The sequence below is a fragment of the Nipponia nippon genome, unplaced genomic scaffold (genome assembly GCF_047370975.1).
Source record: "Nipponia nippon isolate SJK-2023a ecotype South Korea unplaced genomic scaffold, ASM4737097v1 scaffold_6, whole genome shotgun sequence".
Taxonomy (NCBI): Eukaryota; Metazoa; Chordata; class Aves; order Pelecaniformes; family Threskiornithidae; genus Nipponia; species Nipponia nippon.
The window spans coordinates 17,172,856-17,188,018 of record NW_028262380.1 but is presented as its reverse complement, the minus strand read 5'-3'; the positions used below and the strand labels follow the sequence as shown (position 1 = coordinate 17,188,018).

Below are 15,163 nucleotides of genomic sequence, written 5' to 3'. Positions count from 1 at the left end.
GTAAGGAGGATAAACATAGGACCAGGTTCCCCAGAGCGTCTCTGGAATCTCCATCTGTGGAGCTTTTCAAGCCCAACTGGACAAAGTTTAAGCAACGTAGGCTGAATTCAGTGTGACCCTGCTTTGAGTGGGAGGTTGGAGTACAAACCTCCCAAGGTGCCTTCTGGCCTGAATGATTCTATGATTTACAGTGGAAACACAGAAGCAAGCTTAAAGTTCTAGTTATTTAATAATGAATGCTTCCATTTGCATCCATGTCTCCTTAAAGTGCAGAGGATGCTCTTGGATCAGCCATTCTAACTATATCAAATCAAACGAGAAAGACTATTTTCTTAAGTATGTTCTGATGGCAGATCCCATCATAAAGTCGAATGCATCATCTTGGATAACTTCTGTTCAGTGCCTCTGTCTTTTGGTACATATTTTTATTTAGCCTGGTTTTGACAGCAGAGAAAATCAAGAAATTCAGGTGTTAAGGAACACCAAACATCAGGTCTTTGCCTTAAAATCAAGTATCCAAAACTAAGAAAATTGCCATTTGCAGTGTGTGGGTTATTTGTGTTAAAGTAGACCAAATCCACACCTCAATATTAATGTTGCTTAGCCTGCCTGTAAATCATCTCAATTAAGTGGTAATGCACTCTGGTGTTTTCTGAGAATTGTTTAAGGTATGTTGTCTGGCCATTCTTGCATGGTTTGCAGTCTTAAGTTTTTCATTCTTGATTTTTTTCAATAGGTGTCGTAGTTGATATGGCATGGATTTTAGGGATGGAGATCTTCCACAAAAATAAGAACACAAAGGAAAAACTAAAATTTCCCAAAGTTTCCTGTTGCCATTCCTGCTTCTTCAGGAGCTTTATGGTTGTTGATTTCTTTTTTCTGTTTCTCTTGCTGTTACTTTTCCCAATCTCTGCTTTCTTCTCTGAAGAGCAGTCAGATGCAGCACAGGAGATTTCTTTTGGCTCTCTCTGCTTTTCCCCTTACAAACAAGAGAATTGCCCTCATCAGGCTGCACAGATCATTTTGCAATGGCAAAAAGTATGTGATACATATACAAAAACAGGAATAAGAAGACAAAGCAGAAGAGGTGTAGTCAGTACGATGACAAGACATCGGTGTTATCTCAGGGACATATCATATCAGACAATCTGTTTATTTCACATCTTGTATACAAAGTTAACTGCATAAACATTTGGCAGGAGGCCAGGTGCTGAGTTTCCCGAGTAGCTATATTGCGGTACGTACAGAGCAAGAAAAAGCTGAGGCCGATGTCTGTCTGGTTTGGAGCGCAAGTTCCCGTTCCTCCCCGCCTCCCGCTCCTCAGCAGGTTATAACGCTGTTTGCATAACCAGCTGCTCGCCATAGGCATCCAACCCCTGGTAGGCTCCTGCTGCCTCCTGCTTTCCCCTCCTTGTAGTCAGGAGGGGAAACAGAGGTGTCCTTTTAGGTCTGCTGGCTGCAGATGCAAAAACCTGCATTACTCTGTCGCTACCATTGCTGCCCATAAAAATTAATGTGCAAATGGTGAAATTGGTTGCCTCTTTATTTGTCTTACCAGCGTAATGTGGTGCGTGAGGACGGCCTCCCCACAAACGAGGCTGTGATAAAATGAAGAATTTGCCTAGGAACTGAAGAGGGCTAGAAACTTCCCGCCGAAGGAAATGGTGAGAAAAATTCAGGCTCTGAACTCTGACAGAGGGGCCTCGCTGTTTCCTCCGCCAAAGCTGCCCGGCAGGCAGGGGTGCTTCCCACCATTCTCCCCTCTCGCCCCCCTTCAAACAGGCGGCGGCCACTGAGATGATCCCCCATCTTCTACACTCCAGAAATCTAATGTGGGAATCCACAAGTTCGTGTTTGCAGCTGGGGAAGGTTATGTGATGCCCTCGGTGATCACACGGGAGACTGGTCAGTGTGAGAGGGTAACAGGAGGGAAGCGTGGAGTAGGGTTTCCACATCTGTGTGCAGAAATCATTACCTGAGACTGTCATGGCTCTTTGGGTGCCTCAGATGGCCTAAATGAAGCTGAGGCTCGAGTGTTTGAGCAGCACCTGTTTCTGCATGGGGAAAAAGTTGCATGGCCTCCATGAGGGTCATCTCCTGAGTGAGCTGCCCATGGCCCAGGTGCAAGCAGGCTGTGCTTGGGGGACTGGGTACTGTTGTGTTGTGGGGCCATGTCATGGTGTTGGGGTTGGATTGTGGCTCTGGGGCCCTGAGTGGTGCCGAGGAGGGTGGTTTGCTGGCAGATGTAGGCATTTTGGCTGCTCTGCAGGGTCCGGCTAGGAGCAGCGGTGCTCAGGGGAGGTGTGGCTGGCAGGACCCTGCAGAGGGCTGGAGGCCAGAGCAGGAGAGACACCGATGTCTTTCAAGTCGTGTTGGTGAACTTGGGCCATGGGGTGGTGGGTTTGCCCCAAGGGTGGGTGCTAGAGCAGGCTGTGGAGATGTGGTTTGTCAGGGCAAGATCTCTGTCTTTCCCCAAGACCTGCCTCAAATACTGCTGTCCCCCATGACCCATCCCGTGCCACTTTCTCTCGTCGGAAAGATGTTCCAAGGCCTGTTGTTAAAACCTGTCCATAGAAATCCACGTTGCGTCTGCTGTGAAGGTAAGCTATGACAGGAGATATAAGAGGTAAGAGCCATTGAGTAGTACCAACGAGGAACATCATCTGTAGCCATCTGCTTCCCCTGCCTTCTTAGGCCTGAAATCTTTTACATAGTTGGAATCAATTCAATAGCCTTTGGTTTTGCTTCATACTGATCGCATGGCGTCTGGACATCTTGGCTCCGGTTGAGTCAACAACTGAAAGAAATCAGAAACACTGTTTTCCTTCAGCTTAGGGAACAATAAAACTCTTTATAGAACACTACATATTTCACCTCAGCAGCAGTAGTGTCCTTTGGCAGGAACATACTTCATTTGAAGTACAATAGATCAATCACAGTGATTTGATGGAACAGGCAAACTTTTTTTTTCTTCCTCACTATTAATCATTTTTTTGTGGAGGATTGTGTCATAAGCATTTCTGACTTGGAAAGAACCCAGGACCTAAAATTAAAGATTACCTTAAATCCTTACCACCAGACAAATTATTCTTCTGGGTATATCATGGCCCTTTTTAAACGTCTACATATTAGTTGAATTTGAATAGCAAAGAGCAGTATATGACTGCTTCGCAGCTTCAGCATAATTTACATGAGCAAAGAAAATATACTGTCAAGGACTAGAAAGCAGTGTAGAAAACTGACTGCCTTCAGCATCTGTGAGAAGAAAAGCATGTTGTAAATCCTCTGAGAGAGGAAGAAATACATCTGAAAAGGAAATCCTCAGGTAATTAATTTTCCACGTCATCATCCTGTCTGTGTTTTCTCCTGTGTTATCTAAAAGTTATTCAAAACAAAAATAATGGTTGCTATTTAAAGCGATATATAACAATTTAATTGCTAGTGTGCTTTCTACAACAGGTTTGTGTAAATGCATCACTTGTCAGCCTGTAGACCTGGAAAAGAAAACAATACAACAGAGTGTTGAACTCAGCTAGCAATTAGTTTCTCAGTTGTAGAAGTTGTTTAAAGTTGTAATACATTTTATTTCCACATTGTGTTCTATTTGTACATTTCAGGATATTGACAAAAAGAAATATAAAAGTAACTTTCTTGCATCTCTCTGATATAGACAAGTATTGTTATCCGCCTTTAAAAGGTTAGGAAACAGGGACATGTAAGGGGACCTCTGACAGCGGATGTTTCAACAAGAGTTAGTATGTTAAACAGTACTAGGTGTGTATTTTAAGCAGAAACAAAAATGTAATACACGTTTTTGTAATTCTACTAGATGAGTACACACATGGGAACAAAGTCTATCCCTCACATGCCCCTGCTTAGGCTCTTGAACATGCAGCTCTCAAACGGAGCCAGCCTGTTACAGAGTTTTACTGGGGCTGTAATCAGTAGGTTATGTATATAGATACAATAATGAAATTCTCCACTGCAAACTCCATCTCTTTCTCAGGTCTTGCTGCTTACAATTTTATCTGCTTGCATATCTGTTTGTCTGCATCTCATTAGTTCTTCCAACCATAAATCTGTCATGCTGCAAAGTACAGATTAATATATGTAGTGTGTGCGGTGAATACAGACCTGCCTATGTGTGCCAGCACCTAGTTTAATATAAATCTCCCATCTGAATGCAACAGTGTTTCTCTGGTCTGGTTATGTTTACACTTAATTAAAATCATTACTCTTTTTGGTTCTTTCTGTTCATTATGTTAACTATAATGATTCAGAGAAAGGAGAAAAAGATGATAAGGAGAGGAACAAAAATAATATTTAAAACCTAGTCTGTGTTTTTATATTAAAAAGAAATTTGTACAAATACTAAGCAACTGGTCTGTGGTAGCTGGAGGAACAGAGTACATATTGATGGGTTAACAGGAAAGGGCCCTTGAGAATGCCAAGATTTCATTGGTTATTCCAAAATTAAAATTTACAAGTGTCTACACGGTGAGAAGACAGCAATGAAAAAGGTTGCTTTTGCCCTTTGTAGTCATTCTATTTTATGCCATCCTTAAAATAAATTACATTTTTGAAATGATTTTGTGAGATCATTTCATAAATTTTGTTCATCTTCAAAAATCTCTTTCTGTTCTTTCAGAGCAGAAACTGTCCAAATGTTATTATTTTTCTTCTTGATTTCAACCTAATGCTGGAGTGAAAGAAGCCTGTCTGGTGCACCCCATCTCACTCCCCACCACAGCGGTCGGGCAGCCATCGAGCCCTTTTCTGCTGTAGCCTGTAGTTACGCAGAATGCTTCAGTCAGCAGCTTATCCTACTTCAGAGCAGCTTTGGGATTTTAGTGGTGCTGAAACGCAGAAGGACTAGGGTTTCTTTGCTGAGCTCAACTATACTTCAAAAAGCTATAAAACACTGTTCCCAAAAGGGATTGGCTAGCTCCATTTATTTTAAGATCTGAGGTCAAAACCTGACCAGAGCTAAGAGAAAAAATCCACAACTGTCCCTACCTATTCTGAGGCCTGGCTTAAGGAAACGCTTTGTAAAAGCATCAGGAAAGACTGCTTTACTGTGTGTGAGATGCACTCTTGTACTAATCAATAGCGGATGTGAGTTCAGACTGTTGGACATTTATTAAAAGGGTGGTTTGCAGGCCAAATCTAGCAGCACTCAAAGTCTCTCCTCTTTCCGTATTTTCTTCCATTTCCTATTCAACGTCAAACCTTCAATCAAAAGTGTTAAAAGATTACTTCTTGTAAGTTACAGGCATATATCGGATATCCTCGTGGTGACTGAAAGCTATCTGAACAACCTTTGAGAACGCTGGCCACGTCCAGTTCAAATGCGAGAACAGGCAGGGGAGATACAGCCTCTCTTCGTACCACCTTTGCTCCTCCCGGAGGAGTGTGAGGGGATGGTGAGTGCCAGCGCCGGCTCTCCAAAACTCCTGTGGAGTATCAGGTGGTTCTCTTTTTTTATCTTTTCAGTTTGCCCCAAGCCTAGTGCTTATTAGTGTTTAATGAAGTAATTTGGACTGTGTCACCATCAACATGCAGATAATATTCACTATCTATCAAATAATTGTTTTAAATATTGCATTAAATAATCTAGGACTCAGTTTCTGAAGGCTGTGGGCAGGCAGTGTGGGAAGTGGTTATGGGAAGGCTGTTCTTTACCAGATACAGCCTTCAGCCCTATTCCCAACCAGCAGGTTAGTTAGTTAACTGGGATTTAGGTCCTCTTTACCAACATGCAGGAGAAAATCCCCAAATTTCCTGATAGCGTGAAGCAGGACATAGATGTGAGATTCCTATACAGGCCCACAGGAACAAATAGAATTAAACACGAGTAAAAAGTTAGTTTGTGTAATTCATGTGAGAACACAGGAAAAAGGGTAATTTAAACTAGAGTTGGAATTGTAACATCGCAGCATTAGCAGTGGCGTTCTGTTGCACAGAATTACTGCACTGCGTTTTACCCATTTTCAGAAAATGGGTTTCTGGCTGAACTGGGTTGAATACCTCTGAAAAATGTCCTAAATATTTAGAATACTGCTAGTCCTCTGCAAACCCATTAAAAAAGTATTAATACTTAGTGTTTAGGATTATTAATTTCTTGTTTGTTAATGAACTCCACATGGAGGAGCTGTAGAGTTAGAAATGATCCAAGGAAAAACCCTTAAGTTTTGAAAGAACAATATAGGCAGAGACATCATATCTTCTTTTGGTTAACTGAGCAAACCCCAAATCTATCATAAATGCTGAGGGATGTATGTCCTTTCCGCTTTTGCTAACTGTAACAACTTGCACTAGAACTTGGAAAGATGGGTCAAGAAACCTCTTTCTTTGTTAATGGCTTCTATTCCCTATATATCAAATATGCTGGTCTCAGTAAAATGAAAATGGCAAATAAGATTCGTCCATTCCCTCAGTCCTTTCTCTGTGCCTTCAGAGACTTATGTCAGATGTGAAAAGGCTGAGAGCGACCAGCCCACATGGTAGCTGTGAAATGCAGACATTTATAGTCATTCTTCTGACTTGCTGAGCTGTCAGCAGGACTTTTCAGAGTCCCTTCCCGATGTGAACTCCTGAGCGTTACAGCCCAAGTGCGTTTAAAGGATGCTTATACTGTGTTTCAGGGATAACCCAAAGATTATGGCAGATAAACGTTATGGCTAATCCTGTCAGTGTACAGGTCAGGCTACGGCAGCTGACATGACTTGTGGAGGCATAGCCCAAGATCACTTTTTCCATGTAGCTGAAACAGTTTCTTCAAATGTCATAATCTAAATCAGCAAAGGAGTTGTCACAACTGTGACTGTACCTTGTTGTCTTTGCTGTGATAACTGTCCTGGTTTAGAGGCGTGGAGCCAAGGCAGTATCAGTGGAGCGTGGCCATCAGTATTTTTAGCAAAGGGGAAGTTCTGCACGTGGACTGAACTCTGTTAGTTTCTTTCCAACTGGGATCCACTGAAATAAAAATTTCTGTTAGTTATTTGCAGGATTGAAGTCTCTGTGGTGTGTTGACCCCACACAGCAATGAAGCACCCCCCAGCTGCTCACCCCCCCTCCCCAGTGGGATGGAGGAGAGAATCAGAAGAGCAAAAGAGAGAAAAAAATGTGGGTTGAGATAAAGACAGTTTAATAAGTGAAGGGAAGAGGGGGAAAAAAACACCAAGTGATGCAAAGACATTCACTCTGCACCTCTCAGAAGCAGGCTGATGCCCAGCCAGTCTCCAAGCAACAGCTGCTCTAGAAAGACTGCCCCCAGTTTTATTGCTGCGCGCAGCGTCGTATGGTATGGAATATCCCTTAGGCCCCTTTGGTCAGCTGGGATCAGCTGTCCTGGCTGTGTCCCCTCCCAGTCTCTTGCACCCCCCTCAGCCTACTTACTGAGAGGGGGCAGAGTGAGAAACAGAGAAGGTCTTGATGCTGTTTAGTGATAGATAAAATTGCCATGTGTTATTAGTACTGTTCTAGTCACAGATTTAAAACACAGCACTATATGGGCTGCTATAAAAAATTAATTCCATCCCAGCCAGACCTAGTACAGTGTCCTACACCATAAAGTCCCTGGTTTTCCATTCCTGGTTCCTGGTTTCCTTTTCCTGGAACAATTTCTTGGTTCCTGTTTTCATTTTCCCGCTGTATTTAAAAAGTGTCCGTGAAATAAATGTTTATTCCATAGCAAGTTCTAGAAACATCTTGCTGTACTTGGAACCAGTGCTAAAACCCACAAAATTGCCAGGCACTGATAAACTCATAAGACTTTAGGCAATATACTTTCTTAGTCAGGGTAGATCCATCTATTCTCTCTCCACACACATACGTGCACCCCTTATTTCAACAAAGATACAAATAAAACCACTAATGTTAATGAGCTATAATGGAAGGGAGAAAACTATTCAATGCTGATTAGATTAGATTAGATATACATCTGTGTATACATGCACATGTGTATTTATTGGTCGAGCTTAATTTATTTACAGAACAGCTTTAAGCTTTATGGAAAGGGTCCTGAGAACAAAGACAGAGCTATCACTGAAATCAAAACCAGACTTTCGAAAGTCCGTCTATTCTGGCCATGACTGCATTAGAGAAAAACTAGAAAGGAAATCTAAGTTGCTTTGATTTCTTAAAGTAAAAGGTAGAAAAGATAATTGCTGTGTCTTCCCTGAAACAACTACTGTTGATTATATCCATCCAGATCAGATGTGGTTTACAGAAGCCTCGACACAACCTCAAAAAAAGTGGTCAGCAGCTAGGAAAGAATGTCTTTCTAATATACCACATCTTGGCCAACACATGCGCTGTCTTCAACTCTGTTCATGTTCATCCTGTATCACTCTGCAGCCACACCAAGGTGTGGAAGAATTTCACCACTGATGTGGTCAATATTTGAAATGTTCCAAACCACACTGTAACCCTCAGCTGATCTTGGTTCCCTTCACCTATGTGGGATAAATAAGTATTTTTGCTGCCTGTAGAGGAACTAATTCAGTGGAGTCCACTGTGTGTACATCAGAAAAAAACTAAAACAAGTGCCTAAATAATTTCAAATTCCCACTAAGAAACAGAATTCTTACCTTTATGAGAAGGTGGATTAGAACTAGAAGAGGACTGAATGTCGTTTCTTACTCTCGTCTGCCTTTAGTAACTCCACCAGTATTGCCTTAATGCAAAGGCTTTTCTCAGCTATTCATCTGCATAAGCATATGGGGAATTTTTTTACTGCAATGCTTTAACAAGAGAGAACGCATTCGTGACAGCTGAAAGAATTTTTTGGTTGGAGTGTTAAGCTCAGTGCGTACGGTAAACAGTGCTGCTCATGAGACAGTCCCTTGTGTTCTGGCAATACCTCTCTGATGATTTCATGTAACGCGTCAAATTCTTCCTTCTCATAGATATGCATGACTTGCCATTACCCTGAGTAGACTCCAGTCTAATGGCAGGCAGTAGTTTACAATGACATCTTTTTCTTATTTTACTCATTTTATCTTTCTGTAAGAGAGCAGTCCTTTGTCTGAGTGTATTTCTGAAGCTGTTCTGGTCAGACAGACAGGCTTTTGCATTTTTCTAAGCTATAAAAATCTTAGCAGGCTAAATAGTTCAGATGGCAATTAGTCAACAGTTGTTTTCCCTGGCTGCCAAAACAGCTTAAGCATGCCTTGAATATAGGGAATCTATGCTAATAAATCAAGCAGCCATCCTGCTCAAATAAAATCACAGGACAATGAAATGATTGTGCTTGGAGAGTCTTTAGCTGTGATTGAGATAGAGAAGTGATAACTTCCATTAGAGCCAAAATTAAATGAAAATATGTAAAATTCAGATTTTGAGGTTAAATTCTTCCTGATACTGGAAAAATCAGTATGAAACACACATTTCAGTATAGTATCCCTCTATTTCACATAATTTTTCTCCCAAGCTTTTGTTGTTTTTGTTTTTGGTTTTTTTTTTATAAAAGATAGTCTTTGTATTCTGTGAAAGCTAAATTCTAAAGAAGAGGAAAAAACACTTTTTTTTTTTTTTAATCTATCTAATCTTATCCCTTCTTTGGTGACCCTGTAGCATTATCAGATGCAAATATGCAGGGACCAAATCTTAGGACCTGCTTAGACTGGGATATGTTTTCCACTAACTCTCGTATAGTAACAATCATCATCTTTATCATGGTATCAGCATTTAACATCCTGTCTAGAAAAGGGTAATCATGTTTAGTTAGCAATGGCAATTATTTGTACTTCTTTGTCTTTGAATTGTTTCAAAATCAAGGCAAACTTTCTTTAAGGTTGGCTCAACATACTTTCACAAGAAAATTAAGGGAGAAGAGGCATCTGACATTTTCCTATCCCTGTTTGAATTTGGAAAGCCTCCCCCTGTCAAGGCGAAACACACTGTCAACCCCATTTGGCATTAAAGTTTTCTGTCTCCTGTATACATGTGGTCCACAGAGTTTTCCTCTGTATTATCTAATGAAGCAAGAGGCATTTCTTCATCATTTCAGAAACACATTCCTAATGGTCGTGCTCCATCACTGGCTTGGATCTCCTTGGGTTAATTAAAACCACTTCTATTTTTCTGAAAACACCACTGTCCTTGCCTACCAAGATAAAGCAATACTCTGCAAATCTGAAAACAAACTCTCCCTTTTCTGACTGCATGTAAGAGTGTGTTCAATAAGCAGCTAGGTAATAGATGAACGACTGCTGACTGTCAGGTATGAGCTGGGAGGCAAGAAGGTTAGAGCTCTGCCGAAGAGAAACTGCACCTTGGCAGTAATGAATTTCAGGATATTTTAACCAAAATATTGCCAACGTAATGCAGCAAGTAAATGAAGAATAACACTGCAGGTAAGAACTACTGAATTCATACGTAAGGAAGGTAATCAGTAATACTAGGGCTACAAATGATGGATAAAATGATTAAGCTGTTAGTTTCACTCACGGATAACCACTGTATGAAGGAGCAGTGTTCACTTAATTCAGTAGTGTTTCAGGAATTTAGTTCTTAATGGAATTGCCTGAGCATCTGTAAAAATGGGAACCTCAGCATGAACTGGAGTTTGCTATAAAAGAACTTTACCGTTTAGTCTCGTAAGGTGCTCTTCTTTTTATTAGCTTATAATTAATATATGGCAGTCATACAGTTTCTGTTGTTCTGTGATTAACTTAAAGTTAACACTTGTTTGAGTTAGCTGGTTTTTGTTTCTTTCTTATTTGGGTTTCATGATATCAGTTTTCACTTGGATGCTGTCCTGCCAAATTCACTTGTCAGTTTTGGCCAGTTTGTGAAATAATTGGACACTGTTAAAGACTCAGTGAAGAGAGAATCTGGTGCCTTTTTTTCATACTTATTTAACTAATATGAATTTAACTCCAGGTCGGAAGTAACTGAAAATTATTGTGAACTGATGAGTTTTCTTCAACCTCCTTTCAAATAATTATGCCTCTGTGTAAAATAGTTAGTAACCAGATCTCAGCACACTGAAACCATCACGACGTTTTAAATTAACTAGCCTATTCCAGAGAAATGCCAGTAGGCTATGGAATATTCTTCTGAAGTGTTGGGCACAGGCGGTGAGATACAGAAAGGCTGGCATTGGTGCCACTGCCCATGTGACAACTTCTTTGTTCCTACGTAAGAGGGCTTCAGCATGTAGGGCTGTCGGCTTACTGTCTTTTGTAGATACTAGATTCACAGAATTAAAAAGGAAATAAAGTTACGAGTTCCTTGCCTGAAGCTTGTTTACCTAGGGATGGAAGTGAGGTGCCAGAGACCAACCCACTGCCACAGCAAGAAGGGTATTGCACTTGGAGGTAGGGGTATGACTGCCACATTTGTTAACATACTTAGTCTTTCAGCAGGTATTTTCAGCAAAATGGTGTACTCCTACAGGCTGTACATGATTACATTTCGTTAGTAAACAGTACATGAACAGGCTAGTCTGTTTTAATTAATTTAATTTCTTTGTTAATGGCTTCTATTCCCTATATATCAAATATGCTGGTCTCAGTAAAATGAAAATGGCAAATAAGATTCGTCCATTCCCTCAGTCCTTTCTCTGTGCCTTCAGAGACTTATGTCAGATGTGAAAAGGCTGAGAGCGACCAGCCCACATGGTAGCTGTGAAATGCAGACATTTATAGTCATTCTTCTGACTTGCTGAGCTGTCAGCAGGACTTTTCAGAGTCCCTTCCCGATGTGAACTCCTGAGCGTTACAGCCCAAGTGCGTTTAAAGGATGCTTATACTGTGTTTCAGGGATAACCCAAAGATTATGGCAGATAAACGTTATGGCTAATCCTGTCAGTGTACAGGTCAGGCTACGGCAGCTGACATGACTTGTGGAGGCATAGCCCAAGATCACTTTTTCCATGTAGCTGAAACAGTTTCTTCAAATGTCATAATCTAAATCAGCAAAGGAGTTGTCACAACTGTGACTGTACCTTGTTGTCTTTGCTGTGATAACTGTCCTGGTTTAGAGGCGTGGAGCCAAGGCAGTATCAGTGGAGCGTGGCCATCAGTATTTTTAGCAAAGGGGAAGTTCTGCACGTGGACTGAACTCTGTTAGTTTCTTTCCAACTGGGATCCACTGAAATAAAAATTTCTGTTAGTTATTTGCAGGATTGAAGTCTCTGTGGTGTGTTGACCCCACACAGCAATGAAGCACCCCCCAGCTGCTCACCCCCCCTCCCCAGTGGGATGGAGGAGAGAATCAGAAGAGCAAAAGAGAGAAAAAAATGTGGGTTGAGATAAAGACAGTTTAATAAGTGAAGGGAAGAGGGGGAAAAAAACACCAAGTGATGCAAAGACATTCACTCTGCACCTCTCAGAAGCAGGCTGATGCCCAGCCAGTCTCCAAGCAACAGCTGCTCTAGAAAGACTGCCCCCAGTTTTATTGCTGCGCGCAGCGTCGTATGGTATGGAATATCCCTTAGGCCCCTTTGGTCAGCTGGGATCAGCTGTCCTGGCTGTGTCCCCTCCCAGTCTCTTGCACCCCCCTCAGCCTACTTACTGAGAGGGGGCAGAGTGAGAAACAGAGAAGGTCTTGATGCTGTTTAGTGATAGATAAAATTGCCATGTGTTATTAGTACTGTTCTAGTCACAGATTTAAAACACAGCACTATATGGGCTGCTATAAAAAATTAATTCCATCCCAGCCAGACCTAGTACAGTGTCCTACACCATAAAGTCCCTGGTTTTCCATTCCTGGTTCCTGGTTTCCTTTTCCTGGAACAATTTCTTGGTTCCTGTTTTCATTTTCCCGCTGTATTTAAAAAGTGTCCGTGAAATAAATGTTTATTCCATAGCAAGTTCTAGAAACATCTTGCTGTACTTGGAACCAGTGCTAAAACCCACAAAATTGCCAGGCACTGATAAACTCATAAGACTTTAGGCAATATACTTTCTTAGTCAGGGTAGATCCATCTATTCTCTCTCCACACACATACGTGCACCCCTTATTTCAACAAAGATACAAATAAAACCACTAATATTAATGAGCTATAATGGAAGGGAGAAAACTATTCAATGCTGATTAGATTAGATTAGATATACATCTGTGTATACATGCACATGTGTATTTATTGGTCGAGCTTAATTTATTTACAGAACAGCTTTAAGCTTTATGGAAAGGGTCCTGAGAACAAAGACAGAGCTATCACTGAAATCAAAACCAGACTTTCGAAAGTCCGTCTATTCTGGCCATGACTGCATTAGAGAAAAACTAGAAAGGAAATCTAAGTTGCTTTGATTTCTTAAAGTAAAAGGTAGAAAAGATAATTGCTGCGTCTTCCTTGAAACAACTACTGTTGATTATATCCATCCAGATCAGATGTGGTTTACAGAAGCCTCGACACAACCTCAAAAAAAGTGGTCAGCAGCTAGGAAAGAATGTCTTTCTAATATACCACATCTTGGCCAACACATGCGCTGTCTTCAACTCTGTTCATGTTCATCCTGTATCACTCTGCAGCCACACCAAGGTGTGGAAGAATTTCACCACTGATGTGGTCAATATTTGAAATGTTCCAAACCACACTGTAACCCTCAGCTGATCTTGGTTCCCTTCACCTATGTGGGATAAATAAGTATTTTTGCTGCCTGTAGAGGAACTAATTCAGTGGAGTCCACTGTGTGTACATCAGAAAAAAACTAAAACAAGTGCCTAAATAATTTCAAATTCCCACTAAGAAACAGAATTCTTACCTTTATGAGAAGGTGGATTAGAACTAGAAGAGGACTGAATGTCGTTTCTTACTCTCGTCTGCCTTTAGTAACTCCACCAGTATTGCCTTAATGCAAAGGCTTTTCTCAGCTATTCATCTGCATAAGCATATGGGGAATTTTTTTACTGCAATGCTTTAACAAGAGAGAACGCATTCGTGACAGCTGAAAGAATTTTTTGGTTGGAGTGTTAAGCTCAGTGCGTACGGTAAACAGTGCTGCTCATGAGACAGTCCCTTGTGTTCTGGCAATACCTCTCTGATGATTTCATGTAACGCGTCAAATTCTTCCTTCTCATAGATATGCATGACTTGCCATTACCCTGAGTAGACTCCAGTCTAATGGCAGGCAGTAGTTTACAATGACATCTTTTTCTTATTTTACTCATTTTATCTTTCTGTAAGAGAGCAGTCCTTTGTCTGAGTGTATTTCTGAAGCTGTTCTGGTCAGACAGACAGGCTTTTGCATTTTTCTAAGCTATAAAAATCTTAGCAGGCTAAATAGTTCAGATGGCAATTAGTCAACAGTTGTTTTCCCTGGCTGCCAAAACAGCTTAAGCATGCCTTGAATATAGGGAATCTATGCTAATAAATCAAGCAGCCATCCTGCTCAAATAAAATCACAGGACAATGAAATGATTGTGCTTGGAGAGTCTTTAGCTGTGATTGAGATAGAGAAGTGATAACTTCCATTAGAGCCAAAATTAAATGAAAATATGTAAAATTCAGATTTTGAGGTTAAATTCTTCCTGATACTGGAAAAATCAGTATGAAACACACATTTCAGTATAGTATCCCTCTATTTCACATAATTTTTCTCCCAAGCTTTTGTTGTTTTTGTTTTTGGTTTTTTTTTTATAAAAGATAGTCTTTGTATTCTGTGAAAGCTAAATTCTAAAGAAGAGGAAAAAACACTTTTTTTTTTTTTTTTTAATCTATCTAATCTTATCCCTTCTTTGGTGACCCTGTAGCATTATCAGATGCAAATATGCAGGGACCAAATCTTAGGACCTGCTTAGACTGGGATATGTTTTCCACTAACTCTCGTATAGTAACAATCATCATCTTTATCATGGTATCAGCATTTAACATCCTGTCTAGAAAAGGGTAATCATGTTTAGTTAGCAATGGCAATTATTTGTACTTCTTTGTCTTTGAATTGTTTCAAAATCAAGGCAAACTTTCTTTAAGGTTGGCTCAACATACTTTCACAAGAAAATTAAGGGAGAAGAGGCATCTGACATTTTCCTATCCCTGTTTGAATTTGGAAAGCCTCCCCCTGTCAAGGCGAAACACACTGTCAACCCCATTTGGCATTAAAGTTTTCTGTCTCCTGTATACATGTGGTCCACAGAGTTTTCCTCTGTATTATCTAATGAAGCAAGAGGCATTTCTTCATCATTTCAGAAACACATTCCTAATGGTCGTGCT

The 15,163-nt window shown here is 40.7% G+C and overlaps 1 long non-coding RNA gene across 1 annotated transcript; it reads right to left on the bottom strand.

Annotated features, from left to right (window-relative positions):
• Positions 1-1,039: 1,039 nt before the first annotated feature.
• On the bottom strand, positions 1,040-12,076 carry LOC148051376 (uncharacterized). Its single transcript, XR_015700002.1, has 3 exons — positions 11,954-12,076; positions 8,592-8,708; positions 1,040-2,797 (listed from the first exon to the last, which is right to left on the bottom strand). It is a non-coding gene; the product is annotated as an uncharacterized LOC148051376 (long non-coding RNA).
• Positions 12,077-15,163: the final 3,087 nt, after the last annotated feature.